The 23,219-nt window shown below is 36.6% G+C and overlaps 1 long non-coding RNA gene across 1 annotated transcript in view; it reads right to left on the bottom strand.

Annotated features, from left to right (window-relative positions):
* The window catches only part of LOC122240425, a 112,768-nt gene that overhangs the window by 66,534 nt on the left and 23,015 nt on the right, over positions 1-23,219 (bottom strand). Inside the window, exons 5-8 of the long non-coding RNA XR_006220166.1 lie at positions 21,598-21,676; positions 18,263-18,350; positions 15,805-15,847; positions 14,454-14,611 (exon numbers count right to left, since the gene is read on the bottom strand). This is a non-coding gene — a long non-coding RNA (uncharacterized LOC122240425). The remainder of the gene's footprint in view (positions 1-14,453; positions 14,612-15,804; positions 15,848-18,262; positions 18,351-21,597; positions 21,677-23,219) is intronic.

Below are 23,219 nucleotides of genomic sequence, written 5' to 3'. Positions count from 1 at the left end.
CTTTTCAAGTGAGTTACAGTCAAATAATTCAACAGTTAAAACAACTAAAGAGTCACTATTCATACATCCCCTACTAGAAAAATATGCAATTTCGCAAGGCCTGGATTTTTTTTCTTCAAGTTTTTATTTAAATTCCAGTTAGTTAACACACAGTGTAATATTAGTTTCAGGTGTAGAATTTAGTGATTCATCACTTACATACAACACCCAGTGTTCATCACAAGTGCCCTCCTTAATCCCCATCATCTATTTAGCCCATCCCCCTGATCACCGCTCCTCCAATAGCCTGCAGTTTGTTCTCTATAGTTAAGAGTCTGTTTCCTGGTTTGCCTCTTTTTTGCTCCCACTATGTTCATCTGTTTTGTTTCTTAAATTCCACATATGAGTGAAATCATATGGTATTTGTCTTTCTCTGACTGACTTATTTCACTTAGCAAAATATTCTCTAGCTCCATCCAGATCATTGCAAGTGGCAAGATGTCATTCTTCTTTTTTATAATGTCTTGATTTTTAAAATAATGATTCAAATGTTAACAGAAATACCACAGAATGTAAACTTTGTTGAGAACATTAGAAGAGATTTCATTCTTCAAGAAAATTTCACTGGTAATTAGGTAAATGTAAATAAAATAACAAGGGGATAACATTTTGCACACCGTAGCTGGTAAATATATATATATATATATATATATATATATATATATATATAAACATAAATAATATCCATTGCTGCCAATGCATGAAAAGAAATACTCTCACGCTAATAGCATAAATTGGTGCAAGCATTTTAGAGGGTAATTTGGCATCTATTTTAGGTGTGCATGTCTTTTCACTCAGTGATTCCACTTCTGTGAATCTATGCTACAGAATCCTGACATATTCAAAGAAACATGTTCAAAATTATTATTGCCTTCTTTTTACAGTTAAAAACAAAAACAAATTTTATCAACAGGGAAAAGCACACATTAATTAAGATTATAGTATGCTAGTGATGCAATACAGCCATTTTAAATCATGAAACAACTTCTATATGCTGATTTGCAAAGTGGTTCCAGGTATACTAATTGAAAAGAAGGGGAAATTCCAGAAAATCTTCATAGTATGATTTTGTTTATGGAAATATTTTTCGTATAGATAGGGTGTATTTGTGCATACATGTGCACACATGTGATTCCAAATGCAAAGAAAAATATATGGAAAGATATGTACCAAACATGATAGGTGTTCTCACTGGGAAAAGGAGGAGATTGGGAGATGATTAAGAGGGAAGTTAATAGTTTTTACACTCTACTTACTAATAAATTTTTAAATAATTCTAAATTATTGAAAATTTCAATTGGGGCATCTGAGCGGCTCAGCTGGTTGGGCCTCCGACCTCAGCTCAGGTCATGATCTCATGGTTGGTGAGTTTGAGCCCTGTGTAGGGCTCTGTGCTGACATCTCAGAGCCTGGAGCCTGCCTCAGATTCTGTGGGTTTCTCTCTCTCTGTCCCTCCCCTGCTCACCCTTGGTCTCTCTCTCTCTCTCTCTCTCTCTCTCTCTCTCTCTCTCTCTCTCAAAAATAAATAAACATTGAAAAATTTTAGGGGCACCTGGGTGGCTCAGTTGGTTGAGTGTCCGACTTCAGCTTGGGTCATGATCTCACGGTTTGTGAGTTCGAGCCCCACGTCAGGCTATGTGCTAACAGCTCAGAGCCTGGAGCCTGCTTCGGATTCTGTGTCTCCTCCTCTTTCTGCCTCTCCCCTGCTCATACTCTGTCTCTCTCTGTCTCTCAATAATAAATAAACGTTAAAAAAAATAAAAAAAATTTAAAAGAACATTTCAATCACGCATACATTACTTTTTTGAATAAAAGTATTTTGAATCATTATCAATAGCTCTATCTGATATCTATCTTTCTGATTTGGTCCAGATAAAGCCCTAGAAGCTGGATCTAATAACCAAGACTTCTTCCATCAATATAAATTAGGTAGAAAAATTACTGCTAATTTTCCAAAACTAAAGGAAAGAACAATAAATCTGTTGGAAGAAACATAAGGATCAAGCAATGGATAGTCTCAATTTAAATTCAACAAACATTGATCTAGTACTAGCAATCTGTCAATCACTGTGAGTTGCTTGGCACTGATAGATTGCTAAAAGAGATATAAGCCCTGGTCTCAAGGAGTTCTCAGTTTAGAAGAAGCACTTGACATATCGATTGCTTCAGTATCCTGAGATAAATACAGTAATTGAAGCATCAAGAGACATAACAACAGGAGCTCCTGGGTAGCTCAGTCGGTTGAGCCACAGACTCTTGATTTCAGCTCAGGTCATGATCTCATGGTTCATGAGTTCAAGCCCTGCATTGGACTCTGCACTGACAGTGGAGAGCCTGCTTGGTATTCTCTCTCTCCTTCTCTTTCCGTTCCTCCCCTGATTGGTTCCTCTCTGTCTCTCTGTCTCTCTGTCTCTCTGTCTCTCTCTCTCTCTCTCTCTCTCTCAAAATAAATAAATAAACAAACAAAATTAAAAGGAAAAAATAAGAAGCTATAACAACAGTGAAGAGGAGTACCAGAAAGGAAGTCTGCATGATGTCTGCTCCTAGACTCCAAGGTATTAATCTCTAGGAACAGAGGCTCATCCATTTGACTACAAATAAGCTCAATTAAAAAAAAAATACTGAATAGGCCATGGAGGCCTTAACAACTATTTAATACATTATTTTACTTAAGAAGTCAAAAAGCACTCCCAACAAACAAGAATCCAGGGCCAGATGGCTTTTCAGGGGAATTCTACCAAACATTTAAATAAGAGCAAACACCTATTCTTTTGAAGTTGTTCCAAAAAACAGAAATTGAAATAAAACTTCCAACTCATTCTACAAGGCCAGCATTGATTCCAAAACTGGATAAACACTCCACTAAAAGAGAAAACTACAAACCAATTTCCCTGATGAACATAGATGCAAAAATTCTCAACAAGATACTAGCCAAACTGGATCCAACAATACATTAAAAGAATTATTCACCACGACCAAGTGGGATTTATTCCTGGGATGCAGGGCTGGTTCAATATCTGCAAATCAATCAATGTGATACATCACATTAATAAAATAAAGGATAAGAACCACATGGTCTTCTCAAGAGATGTAGAAAAAGGATCTGACAAAATACAGCATCCTTTCTGGATAAAAACCCTCAAGAAAGTAGGGATAGAAGGAACATGCCTCAAGATCATAAAGGTTATCTACGAAAGATCCACCACTAATATCATCCTGAATGCAAAAAAACTGAGAGTTTTCCCCTTAAGGTCAGGAACATGACAGAGATGCCCACTCTCACCACTGTTATTCAACATAATGTTGGAAGCCCTAGCCTCAGCAATCAGACAACAAAAACAAATCAACGTCATCAAAATCAGCAAGGAGGAAGCAAACTTTCACTCTTTGCAGATAACATGATACCCTATATAGAAAACCCAAAAGACTCCACCGAGAAGATGGTAAAACTGATACATTAATTCAGCAAAGCCATAGGATATAAAATCAATGCACAGAAATCAGTTGCATTCCTATACACCAATAATGAAACAGCAGAAAGAGAAATCAAGGAATTGATCCCATTTACAATTGCACCAAAAACCATAAAATATCTAGGAATAAACCTAAACAAAGAGGTAAAAGATCTATACACTGAAAACTATAGAAAGTTTATGTTACAGAATTGAGGAAGACCCAAAGAAATGGAAAAACATTCCATGCTCATGGATTGGAAGAACAAATATTGTTAAAGTGTTGATACTACCCAAAGCAATCTACATATTCAATGCAATCCCTATCAAAATAACACCAGTATTCTTCACAAGCTAGAATAAACAATACTAAAACTTATATGGAACCAGAAAAGACCCTGAACAGACAAAGCAAGGTTGAAAAAGAAAATCAAAGCTGGAGGCATCACAATTCTGAACTTCACACTGTATTACAAAGCTGTAATCATCAAGACAGTATGGTACTGGCACAAAAACAGAAACATAGATCAATGGAACAGAATAGAGAACCCAGAAATGGACCCACAAATATATGGCCAACTAATCTTCAACAAAGCAGGAAAGAGTACCCAATGGAAAAAAAGACAGTCTCTGCAGCAAATGGTGTTAGGAAAACTGGACAGTGACATGCAGAAGAATGAAACTGGACCACTTTTTCACACCATACACAAAAATAAACTCAGAGAAGATGAATGTAAAGACCTAAATGTAAGACAGGAAGCCATCAAAATCCTAGAGGAGAAAACAGGCAACAAACTCTTTGACCTCAGCCACAGCAACTTCTTATTTGACATGTCTCCAGAGGCAAGGGAAACAAAAGCAAAAATGAGCTATTGGGACCTCATCAATATAAAAAAGCTTCTGCACAGGAAAGGAAACAATTGGAAAAGCCAAAAGGTAACCAAAAGAATGGGAGAATATATTTGCAAATGACATATCTGATAGAGGGTTAGTATCCAAAATCTATAAAGAATATCCAAAAAACAAATAATCCAGTGAAGAAATGGGCAAAAGACATGAATAGACACTTTTCCAAAGAATACATGAATAGACACTGTTCCATTGATGGCTAACAGACACATGAAAAGATGCTCAACATCACTCATCATCAGGGAAATACAAATCAAAACCACAATGAGATACCACCTCAGAATGGAAATACAAATCAAAACCACAATGAAATACCATCTGTCAGAATGGCTAAAATTAACTCAGGAAATAACAGATGTTGGCAAGGATGCAGAGGAAGGGGAACCCTTTTGCAGTGCTGGTGGGAATGCAAACTGGTGCAGCCACTCTGGAAAACAGTATACAAAAACTTAAAAACAGAGTTAATCTATGAATCAGGAATTGCACTACTGTGCATTTACCCAAAGGACATAAAAATGCTGATTCGAAGAGGCACATTCATCCCTATATTTATAGCAGCTCTATCAACAATAGCCAAATTATGGAAAGAGCCCAAATATCCATCAACTGATGAACGAATAAATAAGATGTGGTACAACACACGCACGCACACACACACATACACACACACACACACACACACATACACACATACACACAATGGAATATTACTTGGTGATCAAAAGTAATAAAATCTTGCCATTTGCAATAATATGGATGGAATAGAGTGTATTCTGCTAAGTGAAATAAGTCAGAGAAAGTAAAATACCGTATGATTTCACTCATATGTGGAATTTAAGAAACAAAACAGATGAACATAGGGCAAGGGAAGCAAAAATAAGATAAAAACAGAGAGGAAAACAAACTATAAGAAATTTAAATACAGAGAACAAACTGAGGATTGCTGGAGAGATGTTGGGAGGGGGGATGGGCTAAATGAGTGATGGGCATTAAGGAGGGCACTTGTTGGGATGAGCACTGGGTGTTACACGTAAGGAATCACTATATTCTATTCCTAAAATCATTATTACACTATATGTTAACTAATTTCGATTTAAATTGTTAAAAAAGAAGTGTAAAAGCAGGGGCACTTGGGTGGCTCAGTTGGTTAAGCACCCTACTTTGGCTCAGGTCATGATCTCTTGGTTCATGGGTTGGAGCCCTGCGTCCAAATCTGCACTAAAGTGCAGAGCCTGCTTGGGATTCTTTCTCTCCCTCTCTCTTTCTGCTCCTCCCCACCTCCTCTCAGAATAAATAAACTTAAAAAAGTAGAAAAGTAAATCTCCATGTCAACATCATGTTATATATTTTAGCTTACTATAAACAAATTAAAGATTTGGCATTACATCATTTATTTATTTATGTATTTATTGCTGAGTAGTTCCCATCAATAAAAGCTATGGGCAATTATTCATTCATTTGTAGTTTACAAAGCACCTATCTGTATAGCATTTTATTTCATTCTTACAATTTTTCTGTTAGATGGGAGAAATTTTTCCCATTGCATAGATTAGAGAATGGAGGTTTAGTGAGATTATAATAGACTGTCCCTAGACGACATTCTGCACAAAATGCAGCATTTTTCTTCATCTGGAGGAAGACTTTGGATTTGCAGTACAAAATTTAATAATTTGAGAAAATATAACAAAGTGTTCCTGTTTTCTCCATAATTAATGGAAGGACCTTTTTTATACCATGCTGATGTGATTATAGTAATCATCATGGTAACAAGAATAGAATATACTAAAAAAGGGAGAAAATATCAAGCTAAATCTTCCTTAGAACTCCTAGCAACTTAGAACTTTGAGCATTTGAAATGCTCAAAGCGGCACCTTATTCTTTTCAGATCTAAGTTCCCTCCATGCAATTATTTCCTCCATATGAAGAGCTTTCAGTAATTTAATTTTCCATTTCCACATGGTTCAGTAAGTTACTACATCAGCCATGAGACTTCCAGGAAATTTAACACAAAAGAGTTTACTATTTTTTATTTAAAACTTTTTTTAACGTTTATCATTTTTTTGAGAGACAGACAGAGCGTGAATGGGGGAAGGGCAGAAAGAGAGACACACACACAGAATCCAAAGCAGGCTCCAGGCTCTGACTGACAGCACAGAGCCCAACGCAGGGCTTGAACCCACAGACTGTGAGATCATGACCTGAGCTGAAGTCGGATGCCCAACCAACTGAGCAACCCAGGCACCCACAAAAGAGTTTATTGTAAAAAGGAAAAGTATTAGAATCACATAATGTAAGTTCCAAGAATATGTTTTCTTCAGGTATGTCTTGATCCAGGGGCTCAAATAATGATGTAAGGACCCAAACACTTTTCTTCTACTGGTTCTGCTTTCCTCAATGCTGGCTTCAATTTCAGGCAGCAAAATAATTGCCAGTAGTTCCAGACCACAGGCTTCCAGGTTGAAATACAGTAAGAAAAGCACATTTACCTTTTCCTTAGCAGCTCAAATAAGTTTTGTTTTGCTTCATTGGTTCTTATTGAATAACATATTTATATCTGAACTTTGGCCAGAGAAAAGTGATACTTCAAATGGTTAGGTATAAATCTCAAGTAATTTCCTTAAACTGGAAGAGAGTCAATGTCAGGCAAAGCATACAAAATGAGAAGGAAAACAACATGTAGCCTCGCAGGAAAATTCATATACAGTTGCCAGAAGAAAGCTTAATGGATTCTGAATGGCAGAAACAGTAGTCATTCATGACAGTTCCATACAGGTCTTATATTAAACCCTAAGCCCAATTTTATATTAAATGAAGACTGAGAGTTGGTTTCATAGCATAAAGCTACATAAGAACAAGGAAAGGTGCTATATAGATCAGGTTCCCCGGGAAGCAGACTCTGAAAGGAAGATTGCATGCAGGAAGTTCATTGGGATATGTACTCATCAACACCCATGTGGGTAAAGGAAGCAGTACTGAGCACTGGAAAAAGTTAAACTGCAAAAAAGCAATAAGTGTGGTCTCATCCAATCCCACATGGAACTCTTAAGCTAGTCTGGTCTTCAGAGTTATACTGAATTGAAAGAAGATTACCAGGACTTTTTCCCCCCCACATTGTCCATAAATTGGATGTAGGCTGTTCCTGAGGAGGGTACATAACCTTGGGGCAAACTGGCCTTCCACTGAGGGCAGTTGCTGGGACTCAGCTGTGCCAGCAGATAACTCTACCAAAAGCCGAAGATGAGGTGTGATACTGAGGTGGGTGATCTAGAGGGCACACCACAAAATTCATGGGTTTACCCCTTGTGCTACCCAGATACATTGGGAGTAAATTAGTTGGCTTCATTTGAAACACTTTCTCCAAGATTCTGGTTGGCCTCTTTTCCTGGAAAGACTTGCAAGTGCAAAGTTAGTGGGATAAACTATAGCCCTTCCACCACTACAGCTGTTCTCAACACCTCAAAAGATATTTATCACCTCCTTCCTCTGCTACCAATCCTAGATTCCTCTCACCCTCAACTGGCACCTGTGCCATTCTAAGCCCCAAGGCTTAAGCCCCTGTTAAGTATACCTTTCTCAGACTGGTTACTGCATTTGTCAATTTTTGTTCAAAATCAGGCAGGATTGTACCAAAAGACACCCAGTGGATCATCTGGGTGTGTTCATTGTATAACAGCAACCCTATCTTCTCTTGATCATAATGATCAATTATCCATGCCAGAATGGTGCCTTCTTTCCCTGTCTTATGGTTTCTTGGCACAAGGATACCAAAGTGACTGGACTCTTAACCATAGATTAGATTTTAATGAGACTCTTGCTGTGTTCCCTAGTAGAAGGATTCTTTCTCTGAGAATCATTATTCTCTACACCCACAGAACCCAGAGTTGTAGGAATTAGAAATACAAATTCCGTAAGAGGCTCATTGGGAGTAATAGGAAGCAGGTCAACTCTACTACCATTTATTGCTTCCCAGACCTATATAGTCTACTTACTACGGACACAGCATCATATAATGATTATGATTAAGAGTGTATGTGGTATTCTATGCCCTTAAAAAGCTGTTCATTCATCACTTCATTACTCTGGCAGTCCACATTTTCTCAGTGGTGTGGTAGAGGATAGAGCAATAAGTAATATTGCCATGTGTTCACACGTTATCAAGTGGCCCCTTGGTATGATGCAGTGTTATGTGGAATCCTATATCCATGGATCAAACACTACCAACCTTTTGGATAATAGAGCTAGCTAAATCCTTATGGGCAGGAAAGTCAAAAACATACCCAAAACATATTCTAGTTCCGGTCAACATTAGTTTCTTTTCATTCCAAGGTAGAAGGAATTCAATAAAATCAACTTATAATAATGATTACCAAATGGCTAGTTGGTCTTCTCAAGGAATGGTGCCATTTCAAGGGCTCAGTATCGGCTCTGTTACTGGCAGTTTAGAGATTAAACAGCAACAGAGTGAGACTAAGCTGGGTGAGTTAATGCCCAACACTCGTAGATAGCCTCCATCCTTGCCACCATGGCTACTCCCAGAATTGAGTTGGTAATGACAGAAACTGGTTGACATATCCTGGACAAATCATTATTGTCCACTTAGTTGTTCAGTGTCACTTCTCTATGAATGTTCTCTGGTAAACATTAATATATAATATAAAAGCTTTCAGATAAGATGAAATTAGAAACTAAATTTATACTCCCACCTGAAGCAATAATAAAAAGTGATAAAATATATGAAACCACAGTTTCAACACTCTAGAGAGTAGGCAACAAATGACATTGATCCTATGGGTTAAGGAGATGCAGCTAAGAGTCCATATTTAAAGTATAGAAAGAAAGAAACTGTCAATCAAAATTGTATACCCAGTAACAATATCTTTTAAAGCTGAAGATGAAATAAAATCTCTTTCAAACATATGAAAACTGAAAGAATTCACAAACAGAAGACCTGCACTATAAAAAAAGTGGAAAAGGGAGTTCTTGAGGCAGTAATAAAATGATACTGAATGGAAACAGGGATCTACACAAAGTAGTTAAGAATAGCAGAAATGGTAACTACATGGGTAAATATTTGTGATTTTTTTTTCTTATTATTTAAATATAACTAAAACAAATTATTAAACAAAAAGACTATCAGTGTACTCCAGGATTTGTAACACGTAAAAGTGTGAAATGATAGCATAATGTTGGAAGAAGAAAAATGGAAGGTTACTATCATAAGGTTCTTACATGTTTAACATTATAGATGAAGGGGTATACTACTTGAATGTAGATTGTGATACATTAAACACGTGTACTTTAAACCCTAAATCAACAACTAAAATAACAAAAAATTACAGCCAATAAGCTAATAGAAAAGATAAAATTGGGCAAAAAAATGCCACAATTAATCCAAATGAAGACATAAAAAGAGGAAAAGAAAACGAAAAAACAGATGGGCATATAGAAGATGAATAGCAAGAGGACAGACTTAAACTTAACCATATCAATAATCACATTAAATGTAAATGGTCTAAACATGCAAATAAGGCAGACTGGAGGGGGAAAAAAACCCAAGACCCAACTATTTGCTGCTTATAAGAAGATAAATTGTAAATAGAGACACAAATGGGTTAAAATTAAATGGATGGAAAAAAAGATATATTTTGATAACACTAATCAAAAGAAAGCTGTGTTGAGTATATTAATTTTGGCATCATCTTCAAGTAAACAGACTGTACTAACTTTTGATAGGATATAATGGGTCATTTCTGCAGGCCCAGAGGATTCAGCAAGAAAATAAGTTATTAGTTTCTCAGGTATTTTAACTTAAATATCCCCATCCCAAGATTCAGCATTCCACTTCCTCCCAACCAGGATCTTTAATTTTCATAGCAGAATTGATGGCTTTGGGAATTCAAATTCTCTGCTCTTAGGGAACCTGATTCTGATCCTGATAGCCAGTGTTCCCATTTCCTGGTTTTGAGATATGTGGGTTTCTTTATATATTACTGTTGAAATCCTTTGACTTGCACACTTAAATAAGTGACAAATAACCCACAGCCTTTCATTATCTTTCTGCATTGCATCCATGGCACTCAAAGATAACCAGTTTCACAGATATTATGATTATTAGTTCCCCTAAACCTTTCATACCTGAGCTATTGACTCTTCTAGTGTATTTCCTTCTACCAACATCTGATCTTGGTTCAACACTATTAGACATTTGAATAATTTTACTGACACATCATGTCACAGGCTATCTACACTCCACCTACTATTAGGATTGGGGTTCTCATTGCCAGCTGACCAGGAAGTAATCAATTCCAAAATCTCATTTTAGAGTCTACTTCTCATTTAGTCTTCTGGTTCTAACTATCTTAGGTCAGTATCACCAGGAAACAGACTCTAAGATAGATTATTTGCATTCAACTAGTTTATTAGAAAACATTTTTAAGATAAAACGTGATGTAGTTCCAAGAGGTCTCAGCTGATCCCATAGAGAACTCTGAAGTTGTATGTCCCAACTTCAAGCAAGCAAGAGGACCAAGCTCTTATGCCCAACATTGACCAATCTTTGCATATGGGCTGTTCCTGAAGATGGGACATAATCTTGAGCAAAAGACTCTCCTTTGCTTAAAGTAAGGTACACACTCAGCTGTGAGCTGTCAGTAAGATAGACTGGGACAAATCAAATATGTGTACTATAAACCTTAACTTCTAAAACAAGAGGTGAGTGAATTGTATGCCTTCTAATGGTAGAAGATGCTGGGAAGAAACAAGTGGGCAGGTGAGGAATATAGGTAGCATAACACAGATCTACCACAAAGCAATATAAAGTGAAAAGAGAAAAAAAAGTAATTCTGTTCCTATTCTTAGAGATTCATGAGCTACATAACAACAACAACAAAGTACCACTGCTGCCTCACTTTCTTGGGGGATGGGAAGATGATAATGAGCATACACCTCAGTAGAAATTTTTGGCATCTTTTCCCAAAAGAATATGACAGAAGAGATCCCCTATATTAAATAGTTGTCAAATGGTTATGCACTTATTATAGATGCATAGTGTTTTGTTTTGTTTTGCTTTGTTTTTACATCAGGTAGATAGATGGACATATCAGTCCATCAGAGAGAAAAGGGAAAAGGTTAAGGAAACAAAGAATCTAGCTGATACTCATTTTCAAATCAAACAAAACCATTTTCCAAATGCTAATTTCTCTCAATTGTCAACATGAGCTCAATGCTTCTATTTCATTCTCACTGGACCCATATGGGAGAATTGGTCTACTCAATCCAATAATAATTCTGTCAAAGTCATTTTTTTAATATGTAGAGAAAACATGTCTGTCTGAATTTTTTCCAAATAATCATTATGTGAAGTAAATAATTCCAGATCACAATTTCTTTCTACCTCCATTTAACTCAAGTACTCTCATAAGGAAGCACTTCTCTGTTAGAGTTAATAGCTCTATCCAAAACATATCCATATCCATATCCGTAACAGATCTATCCAAAAGCAAAGAACTGCTCAAAAACCAAATGTATCAGACAGTTTCATTTACCTGCCTAAAAATAGTTTTATTTTAAATTCTATTTCAAATACAACTCACCAAGAACTGATCCTATACATTCTCCAGACAGTGCCTAACAAAGTCACAATCACAGGTTCTAACTACCCCTCCAGAGTAAGCTTTGACAAAGTACATGCCATGAAATTCATATCATAGAACCACCAACTTTTTAAAGAGCTTCAGAAATGAAATAACACCTGCTTTTACATTCCAAAAAGATCACTACAGAATCCTGATGTTCAGGTTACTAACACTAGGGTAATGACATAACTGCATGAGTCTACTCAAGATGCCATAACAAAATACCATAGGCTAAGGATCTTAAGCAAAAAAATTTACCTCTCACAGTTCTGGAGGTGAAGAAGTCCAAGATCAAGGGTATCACCATATTCAGTTCCTTTTAAGGACCTTCTTCCTGGTTTTCAGATACTACTTTCTTGCTTTGTTCCCACATGGCAGAGAGGGAGCTTTGGTCTCTCTTCCTCTTCTTATATGGACACTATTCCCATGACGGTGGCCCCACCTTCATGAACTCATCTAAACCTAACTACCTCCCAAAAGCCCCACCTTCAAATGTCATCACATTGGGGGTTAGAGCTTCAACATATAATTTTGGGGAGGATACATTCAGTCTATTACATTACCACATTCAAGAGATTCAAGATTCAATATTTCAAGGCTGTCTTCAGCACATTAAAGGAATGCCTACATTTGTTGCATTATTATACAAGAATTAAAATTGGTCACAAAAGTATGTTTTAACAACCATTTTTAAACATAATTTTAATGATAAATAACTGGTTAGATAAACACTTTTTGTACTGTAGTCTTGAATTTCATTTTGTACTTTAATTAGCTACTTTATCAGCTAATCTAAACATTTGGCATTATACAGAAAGCTCAAGCATTGAGAGACCATGGTTAATTAAATTGCCTGATTAACTAAATGTTAAGGTAGAGGATCTCTTAATTCAACAATTTCTGAAAACACACACACACACACACACACACATACACACACACACACACACACACTATATCTATCTATGGCTGTGTAGTTAAATACATATATCTAAGTTAATCTTTCTTGGTGCCTCAGAATCTTACAAGGCTTTAAGGAGACTTTGATCAGAAATAATACTATTATACTATAAATGCAGATGGTTCAACATTAGTCTGTCTTATGCTTATCATAGTAGATTTGTGTATTTTTCATCTTCTAAACAGGAGATGGAAAATAATTTAGAGTCCTCCATTAAATGGATGCCATACATATTGATAAAGAACATGTATAAGTCCAATCAATCAAGTATTTCAGGGTCAGCAAGAGAAACACCTATATGTTAACCTAGAATAACAAAAGCTTGTCACAAATATTCACAATATCGTAAAGCAGATGAAATTAGTTGTAATAGTATAGTCATTGTGCTTTGGTCCTAGCTACAGAACATCTGGTAGGCTTTAGCAATAATAGTTGTTTGGTCCTGAAAGATGGGACAAATTTTAACTGAAAAACCTAAGTTATATTTCTTTTCCCAGCATTTATACTTCCCAAAAGTGAGGATTTGATTGATGATATTTCAATATTAAAGGTTGTATTAAACCCCCCACCTGTCTACTCACTTTCAATCCAGAGCTACCTGGGAAGTGACAGATTCCTTTCATGTTCATCCCATTTACATTCTAATTCTTAGAGCCTGGCCCAATCATCTCTGTTAATTTAGCAACTGGCTCCATCTCCCTAACAGAGCATTCTGTACATATGGCTGAGATTGAAGTAGAAGAGTAAACAGTTGGTGTGAATTTCTGTGAACCAGGGATAGGGATATATGAAGTCTAATCAGTCAGGTTTGAAAGTAATGGAAGTTAATTCACAGGAATCTATTTGACTCAGTTTCCTTTATATGAAGCCCTCAAGAATAACATCTTTCAAAGACCTTTTCCCCTAACTCCACCAAACAAAAAAATATGAAGTCTTTCTCTTTATTAGACCATGAACCCAGCTTTTACACAGCACCCAGATTTCTCCCTACACAGTTAACAACTCTTCCATCCCAATTTCATTTAAATAACTTATTTCCAGGAATTCATATGACTCTAATTACACCGAAATTTTTGGAAACATATATTCATTATTTTCAGTAATAACTTTCCTCAGAAGTCTTTTTGTATTTCATGTATCCTAGAGCTTATTCTGAAAATCTCTGGCCACTTGCACATATGATTCTTGAACTGAGTATCTAAATGGTGGTGTTTGGATACACTGGACCAAATAGAGAAATTATCAGTCCACATTCATGTCTGATCTCATTTTTTCCTACTCTGGGATAAGCAGTGGACTTAACAAGTTTTTCAATGAAACAGACAAATGAAGGTTATACCTTTACTATGTCCCCAAAAGAATATCCTCTCCAAAAAACATTGGTCAACAGTAGTGGTTACCTAATATTTTTATTACTTAGGTCTCACTTTAAATCTATAATATTAAAAACATTCTTACCCAAAGGAAGATAAAGTAAAATAGTCAATTAAAGCATGGTATTGGCTTAAGATGCACTCGACTTCAAAATTTTCACACTTTTTGTAAATTTTCTGTGCTGGAAACCTTTTCTTCTTCCTGTTCAACATTCAGAACAAAGCGTGTACATGTCTACAGACCTATTTGTCAAGAAATAAAAGTAACGAATGAGAGTCATATTTGAATAACAAGAGTGGACTAGACATAAGAGAATAGAACAGGCTTAGGCAGCTTCAATTCCCCATTTTAAAATGACTTACTATTGTTGGGAATATTAGAACATCAAAAGGATAAATTCAAAACTCAAATTAGTTCCTGTCCTCCCAGGAGAGACAGCCTGCATGATTCTGATCTGTCTTTCATGTGTCGTTCTCGCTCAAACTTACACTTTCAAGGGCTAGAGTGTCATTTCAATATGCAAAGGAGCATTGGCATTAATGAGAGTTATATTTAGAATTCCTTCTACTGGGAGATAGAATATAATATTAAACTTGTGAATTTTAAGGTCACAACAAGGACGTATTGACAAGCTAAAGTTTCAAAACTATGTAAATTAGCTACTTGGATAATCACAGGCTGTACAAATCAGCTCATATTAGAAGAGACAAGTTTGTTCATTCTTTCCACAACTAAGGATTTGTCAGAATAGGGCTATGTTATATTCTGATAACAAGCCTAAAATATCACTGATTTATTTTTTAAAAAGTCTATTTCTCCCTCATACCACATAACTACCATGTCAGGTCTTTTTACCCCTGGTGCCGAGTGACAGAGCAACAACCATCTCACAGGCTGTTGGCCACTCTGACAATGGGAAAAAATAGATCTAGACTGTATTGCACAAGTGATTAACTGTTCCTGCCTAGAAGTATCCCTCACATCTCTTACAAATTATTGGCTGAAACAAACCATATGACTGCATCCAACCATAATGGGGAAGGGAAGTGCAATCTTTTTTTTTTTTTATCATAGAACAGCTAAATATATTCTGGATATTGCAAGAGGATACTATTATAGGAAAACTTATTTTCTGGTTGAAACTACCTTCTACATAGAATGCATTTGTTGGCAGCAATGGGGAAGTACAATCTTTAAAAACAACAGCAAAGGTCTGTCCATAGAAACTTAGAAACTAGTGAAGGAAGTCATACATGTACAAAATATATACATAAATGAAGATAACTCTCTATTGTAGTAACTGACATGGAAGAGATAATCAATGATGTGGTAGAAAGTAATGTGAGAGGAAACAGATGAATAAGAAGGCCCATTTCAGATAATGTGGTCAGTTACAAAAACAAAAACAAAAGAGTAGATACATTTGATATCTTACCCTTGACCTCGCAGGTCCACTCTTATTCCTTTTCCACTCTGTGCTTTGAGAGGTTGACATGTGAAAGACAGAAAAATATGCCACTTTGGTATATACTGTTAGTTTGAACTGTAGTCACTTAAAAAATAGCAAATGAAGAGACGGGCATCTCTGAACTCCCCTTATCTGCCTAAAGACAGATTCTCCAAAAGGAGCTCAATTGTCATAAATCTCCTCTCTAGGAGTTGTATCAAATGGGGAAGATTGACTCTTTCTTTGGTGTTGTTGAACTACCAATTTTGGAAAGGAGGGCCCAAAACAAGTCCATTGTTGTGGGGACACAGGGATAACTGTTATGTGAATTGAAAAGTTCTGGGATAAAAGTATCTTTGGGATACAATAATGAAGACCAAGTTTTAAATACAAATGTTTAGGATTAACTTGTAATTGAGTTATTGGATCCTTGATAGAGAATTGGTCCCTAATTCAAGGCACACAGGGTCAGAAGTTAGGGATCTAGAAGTAGATCCCTACTTCTAGGGATCTTCCTAGAAGATCCCTCCCTCTTAGCAGCTGGAAGAAGGAAGGAAGGAAGGAAAGAGAGATGTGAGTCTGGGTAGATTAGAGTCTGAGTAGAAGGATGCAAAGAAGGGTCCTCCTGAAGGGTAAGCTATTTAGTAGATCTGTGCTAGGATAAGGGCTTGCCCTCATGAATTACACAGAGCGGTAACCTCAGGTAAACATCTTGCTAGCTTCAGTTTGCTAGAGAAGAAATAGATTCTCAGACAGGAAACCTCATCTGACTAGTTTCAGGCAGAGAGTAGACTGATAAGATGGTAATTTTATGTGTCAAACTGACCAGATCACAGAATACGCAGACATTTGGTCAAACATTACTCTTGGTATGTCTGTGACAATATTTCTGGATAAGATTAGAATTTGAATCAGACTCAGAATTTGTAGACTGAGTAAAACAGTCTAAGTGGGTCCCATAAAATCAGTTGAAGGCCTAAATAGAACAAAAAGCCTGCCCCTTTTGCAAGTAAGAGGGAACTCCTCCTTCCTAACTGCCTTGAGCTAGGACATAGGTTCTATCCTGCATTCATACTCAAACTGAAAGAAGACTGACTCATCACAGGAGAGGAAACTTGAACAACTTTACCACACAATAGCATACCTCCCCACTAATCTTCTAAGGGCCCATTCATCTGTCCTAAAAATCATGTACTCTCCCTTAAGAGGCCTACATCCCCCACCTTCCCTTCCCCAATTAAAATAGTGTTTAAGTCTGAATTCTAAGTCACCTCAGGGACTCACTTATTTTTTCCTTGGGTATACATGAAATATATGTGTTAATAAACTTGTTTGTTTTTCTCCTGTTAATCTGTCTTTTATTATAGAAATCTCAACTAAGATCTCAAAAGGGTGGAAAAAAAATATTTTTATTCCCCTACACATGTATGGACTCCATCAATGGGCTTCCTTTCCTTCTGGCTTCCAGTTAGTTTCCACCGCTAAGAAGCAGAAGGGTGAAATCGGGGAGAGGCAGAAGAATGAAGTCTTCCCTCCTTTTATGGTGGAGATGCTGCTTGCTGGGTGTAATCCCCAGCTATGGTTACAACTCCTGTCAGATGTATTCCCTCTCTGCCCATAGTAGTGGCCACACCCTCCCCAGTTCCTTCGGGCCTAAGAGTGGTAATTCCCTGATGTTTCTAGTCCCAGGGAACTACACTACCCACTGTGGTTTCCCTAATTGCCACAGACTGAATTGTGTTCCCTCAGATTCATATGTGAGGACACAATGAGAAGGTAGCCCTCTGCAAGCCAGGAAGAGAGCCCCTACCACACAACTCAAGCATGCTGACAACCTGACCTCAGACTTCCAGCCTCCAAAACTATGAGAAATAAAAATTTCTGTTGTCTAAACCACCCAGTCTATGGTACTCTGTTTTGGCAACCTGGGCAAACACACTAGCCTATACCCTTATAAGAATCCCTTTATTAAATTCCCAAATTACCTACTATGAGTTTGCCATCTCTGTTCTTCTGAGATCCTTACTAATGCAAAATATGTACCTTTAATTCTCATTTGTTTGTACCTATGATTTCTCACAAACTTGTAATTCCTATATACATGACAGATTAATTATGACTTATAAAATTAGAACAAATTATTGTTTAAAAAGGAGAAATATTTAAATCAATATATCATTTGTGTTTTATTTAAGGCACAAGATGGCATAATTATTCATACAAGGGGACTGGAAGGCTAGGCAGATCTGGGGTTTAAAGATAGTCTCTGCACAGAGTGGCAGAATTACCTACCAAGTTATCTCTCTAATGTTCATGTTCCTCTCCTGTCAAGTGAGCATCATCATTTGCTCTATAACCAATGCAGCTATTATAGGATTGCAGTAACCACCCAAAGTGAACCACAGAAAACTGTTACCATTAATTATTATTATTGTTACTCTCTTACCAAAAATCCTTTTGTGATAGTGCTATTTTTGGAAGCTTCTTCAATCTTGAGCATATCAATGGGTGCTAGTCCTAACAACCCGCATAGCCTATGGGATTTTTATATTAAAGAGAATGAATTAATACCTATTAACAAGCTCTAAAAGCAATATGAACTAAGGCCAGGAAACATCCTGAATTTTGTCTACAAAACATTCTCTTTAGAAGGGAAGCTAATCAACGAATTATTACCTTTAATGAAGTTCTTATATTACATTCAGGACACTTGATATAATTTACTTTAATTAATTACTTTGTTATGCTTAGAGGAAGTTGTTTGACAAATTATTTGTCCTGCCCATAGATTCTCTTATTATCCCTTTTCTTCCCTGCTGCCAGAACAAACATAGACATAACCTAAACAAAGAGCTAAAAACTACTAACAAGCATCAGCACCTACCTCAGCAACTAACATGAGACATATTCACATAAGACCTTATTTAATTTTTCTTTAGTAACACAGAATTTTCTATGGTTCCGTCAATAAGCATTTTACAGGGCAGTTAAGCCAGGCTCTGAAATCTGCACATATTATGAACATTTGTAACAGGAAAAAGGATTTCTCAGCAGGTAGATTGAATCATGAAAAGTCTGAAAATCAACAATTTATGCAACAAGGTTATGCAACAAGAAATTCTTAGCTTTTTAAATCCAACGTCCAAAAATAATTTCTAATAAATTGCTACTTACACATGACCTTGAAAGATACCTAATCAACCCATACTTCTAAGATGAGAGTGTTAAGTGAGTTATAAGACCTTGATCAAGTTCTTTAACCTGTACAGTTTTTAGATTTCTCATTAAAATGGGGGATATAATAGCACATAGGGCAAGGGCTGCTGAGAGAACGAAATGAAATAAGGCATGCAAAGTAGTTCCTGATACATAGGAAAGCACTCAATCATTGTTCGCTATTCTATTATCATAATATCTGATATCCATTCTAGCTATAGAATAAGATGACCTATTGCCCTTCTAAAAAATTGACTCATCCTACAATAGAAAGGGTTATTCTTACTATTATATGATCATTATTTTAGTTTAAGGCTTTGCTGTAAACATTTGTATGCCAAAAAGAATGACAGTTTTCAATTTTCAAGGTTATCTGTGTGACTTATCCATGAAGATCACTGGCTTATTTAAAAAAATTCCATACCAATAAGCAAAAAAAGCTGTTTCTTATTTCTTGCTCATCAGTCTACAATAAAACTAGGGTAAATTTTATGCTAAGCAGCTTAAAGAGACGGGAAAAACAGGTTTTAAATATCAAATCCTAAATATCTGTTGATTTGCTTCAAGGATTCATTTTAACTATGCAATTAATAACTTTAAAAAAGAGCAAAAAAATGACCAAATGGAGATCTTATTCATGTTTGAGGTTTCTGAGTTTTCTGATAGGTATGTCTTTTATAACTCCAAGTACCTTTGTAAAATGGGAAGAGGTATAATCCGAAATAGCTTACAACATGAGGCAATATTTCTAAAGTGCATGCATGCCACATAGATGGTCGTCCTTACTGGATGCACTAGTCAGTAGGAAGGCATGCTCATCCAGTCAAACATCTTAAAGTCCACTTTTTTCCCTCAGTCAGGACCCAAAATGTAAGGGATTAAGCAAATGAAACTCCAGCCCTTTTAAATATCTTTCTTTTTTATTTTTTTCTTTGGAAAGAAAAGTCTTAAGACAATAACCACTTTGCTTCATAAATTAATTGCTGTTATTTTACCTTAAGGGTTACCATGTAAAAATACAATTCAAGCAAAGGTGGCATGCTAGTCAAGTTATTCTACTTCTATATTAAAGTCTAAAGCTGGATGAAGTTTGAACTTTCCTATAGGATCAGAACAAAAAAAGATTTAAAACTGATTTTCCCAAAATACATATTCACGAGACAAATCCCCAGTATCATGCCATGGGCAAATGCCTCAGACCTTATATTCATTTTCACCTGGAGTTAATAACTACAGATTAACAAGTGACTGCCCACCAAAGTCTGGGAAATAAAAGGGCCCAATATAAGTGTCCTTTAAAATGCTTTCAAAAGCTCCTGAATGTGGACTGTTATACAAGATAACTTTCTTGGATTCTTCAAAAGTCAATGTCGTAAAAACAAAAACAAACATTATTTTTGCTTCTCTTCCCTTATGTTCATCTGTTTTGTAACATGGAGGGGGACAAAACATAAGAGACTCTTAAACACAGAGAACAAACAAAGGGTTACTGGCGCGGTTGTGGGAGGGGTGATGGGCTAAATGGGTAAGGGGGATTAAGGAATCTACTCCTGAAATCACTGTTGCACTGTATGTTAATTAACTTGGATGTAAATTTAAAAAATAAATTAAATTAAAAACAAAAACAAAAGCAAACACATATGTCAAAAAAATTCTTAATTGATTGATTTTTTTACATAGAAGCACACCTATTAAAATGGTTTGTGCACAGCAGCCAGTTTGCAATTTGTAGCAAAACAATTAAAGCCCCTTGGCATCGCTGCATTAAGAAATACATTAAGAGCTGCCTGGGTGGTTGAGTCAGTTAACCATCTGACTCCCACTCAAGTAATTATCTCATGATCCTTGAGTTCGAGCCCCACTTCAGGCTCTGTGCGGACAGCTCAGAGCCTGGAGCCCGCTTTTGATTCTGTCTTCTCTCTCTGCCCCTGCCCCACTCACATTCTCTCTCCATCAAAATAAATTTTTTAAAAATATATTTTAAAATATAGTAAATATATATATACATTTATAAAAAATATATATTTCTCCCACAGAAGTGAGAGAAACAAAAATAATATAAAAACAGAGAGGGAGACAAAACATAAGAGACTCTTAAATATAGAGAACAAACCGAGGGTTGCTGGAGGGATTGTGGCTGGAGGGATGGGCTAAATGGGCAAGGGGCATTAAGGACAACCCTTGTTAGGATGAGCACTGGGTGTTATATGTAGGGGATAAATCACTGGATTCTCCTCCTGAAATCATTATTGCACTATAAGCTAACTAACTTAGATGTAAATTAATAAAGTAAAAATGTTTTAAATTAAAAAAAAAGAAACACATTAAGAATTTTCAAGAAATTCTTTTTTGGGGATCTACGATCCAAGCTGTTCATTTGCAAACTGGACCCTATACATTAAGGGCAAGGAGACAGCAAAGAAAGAAACAGACCACTCAAGATTGGTAGGTGGCTGTTTCAATAAGCAAGCGAACTTACATATGAGGTTTGCCTTGGGTGTTGCAAGATAAGCCGATCTCTGCACTGGCCTGCCATAATCTTAAAAGTTTATATAAGGGCCTTACCTAGTTCAGTCACATGTACCATCAATGGCCTCAACAACAGGTTGCTCTTTCAAAGTTGCATCCTTGACAACAGCTCCAGCTGTAGGAAATGGTGGGAAGGACATACATTCTAAGGGGAGGGGCTGAAGAGGTTCCTATTGCCCAGATCCAGCCCTCAGGTCAACTAGAGGTTACATCCTCTTAATGATCTCCTACAACACAAGAAAATAATTAAAAATTCTACTTCTATCCATAGATCCCTGTCCGATGATAATTGTGGAACTAGAAAGCTCTGTCGTGCCAAGACAGTGGATGGATAACAGGTTTTGTGGCATATACAGCAGAGTACACACAGAACTTAGAGCATGCCTTCACTCCATCATTTCTTCAAGTCCTTCTGTCTATAGTATACAGAGGGGACACAGCAGGGCAATGCTAACAAGAAAATCCTTTCCTAACCTCTGTCTCCATCCAACTCTACCTTGTCAACTTTCAAGAAGGAAAAGTAGTTATGAAACAGATAATTGGGTCTAATTTCTTATTGCCCCACCAGAAAACACAAATGTAGACAGACACAATAGCTTTAACCTGCCCTGTGCTTTTTCTATTTAGCACCCCACATAAGATGAGAGTATCTGAGAATCTCCCTGCGTGCTTGGTCTTTGCTCTGTTGTCAGTCTGGTAGCACTCCTGTTTCTTCACCTGTGTCTGGGATCAGCAAATCACTGAAGGGCCTTAATTCAGAGCCAAAAGAACAGTAGTAAAAGAACAGAAAATTCATCCTAGTGTGTGCACAATCCCATGTGATCCTCCATAAGCTAACATAGCAGGCAACCCCACAGGCAGGTGCAATAGGTTAGTGCAAAATAGAAATCAAGTTCATAATAACAGTAATGTTTAAGGACTTATTATGTACTAGATGTCAAATAAGTTACTCTCTGAATGTCAACTATAGAATTCTGAAAAAAAAAAATCTCACAGATGGAATAACTGAGACAATGAATTTACGTGCCTCTTTCAAGAGTTCACCTTAATCCAGACCTTATTCCAGTGCCTGAGTGTTTTTCATAACACTGTATCTCAAAGACCAAAGGTTTTTGGTGAAGAGGAAAGTAATGAGGGTTAGAAAAAAGGAACTAAAGCAACTTTCAGAGCAAGTCACACGACTCCCTATCTTAAGCTCCAGGCCCCAGCCCACCAAGAAGACTTGAACTGTTTCTCACAGCCTTACTTAGTAGCCCTGCATCAGGATCACCTCCAGAGATCATTTACAATTCAGATTCCTGGGGCCTACTCCACCTCTAATGAACCCATATCTCTAAGATAGGGACAAGCAAAGTGCATTTTGAATTGTGCTCCCACAGCGAATTTTAACTAGTTCTCCAGGTGAACCATTGGATTTGATGATTCAGAAAAGGAAAAAGGCAGAGTCTAAAAATCTCTACCAGAAATTCAAAGATAAAAAAGACATTCCAAAGTAACAACCCAGGAAGGAGCTTTTGTTTGTCAGCCTCATACATTTTTTATTTTTTTTAGGAGAACAGTTATTATCAACAAACTTCTGAAGGAAACCCAGTCCATTTATTTTACTTGTTTTGACATCTGCAGATAATGACAAGCTAAAGGGAAAAACAGGTTTAAGG

Source organism: Panthera tigris, chromosome A1, assembly GCF_018350195.1.
Source record: "Panthera tigris isolate Pti1 chromosome A1, P.tigris_Pti1_mat1.1, whole genome shotgun sequence".
In the NCBI taxonomy this organism is placed as follows: Eukaryota; Metazoa; Chordata; class Mammalia; order Carnivora; family Felidae; genus Panthera; species Panthera tigris.
The sequence above is the reverse complement of the archived record's forward strand: the minus strand, read 5'-3'. Positions and strand labels throughout refer to the sequence as shown.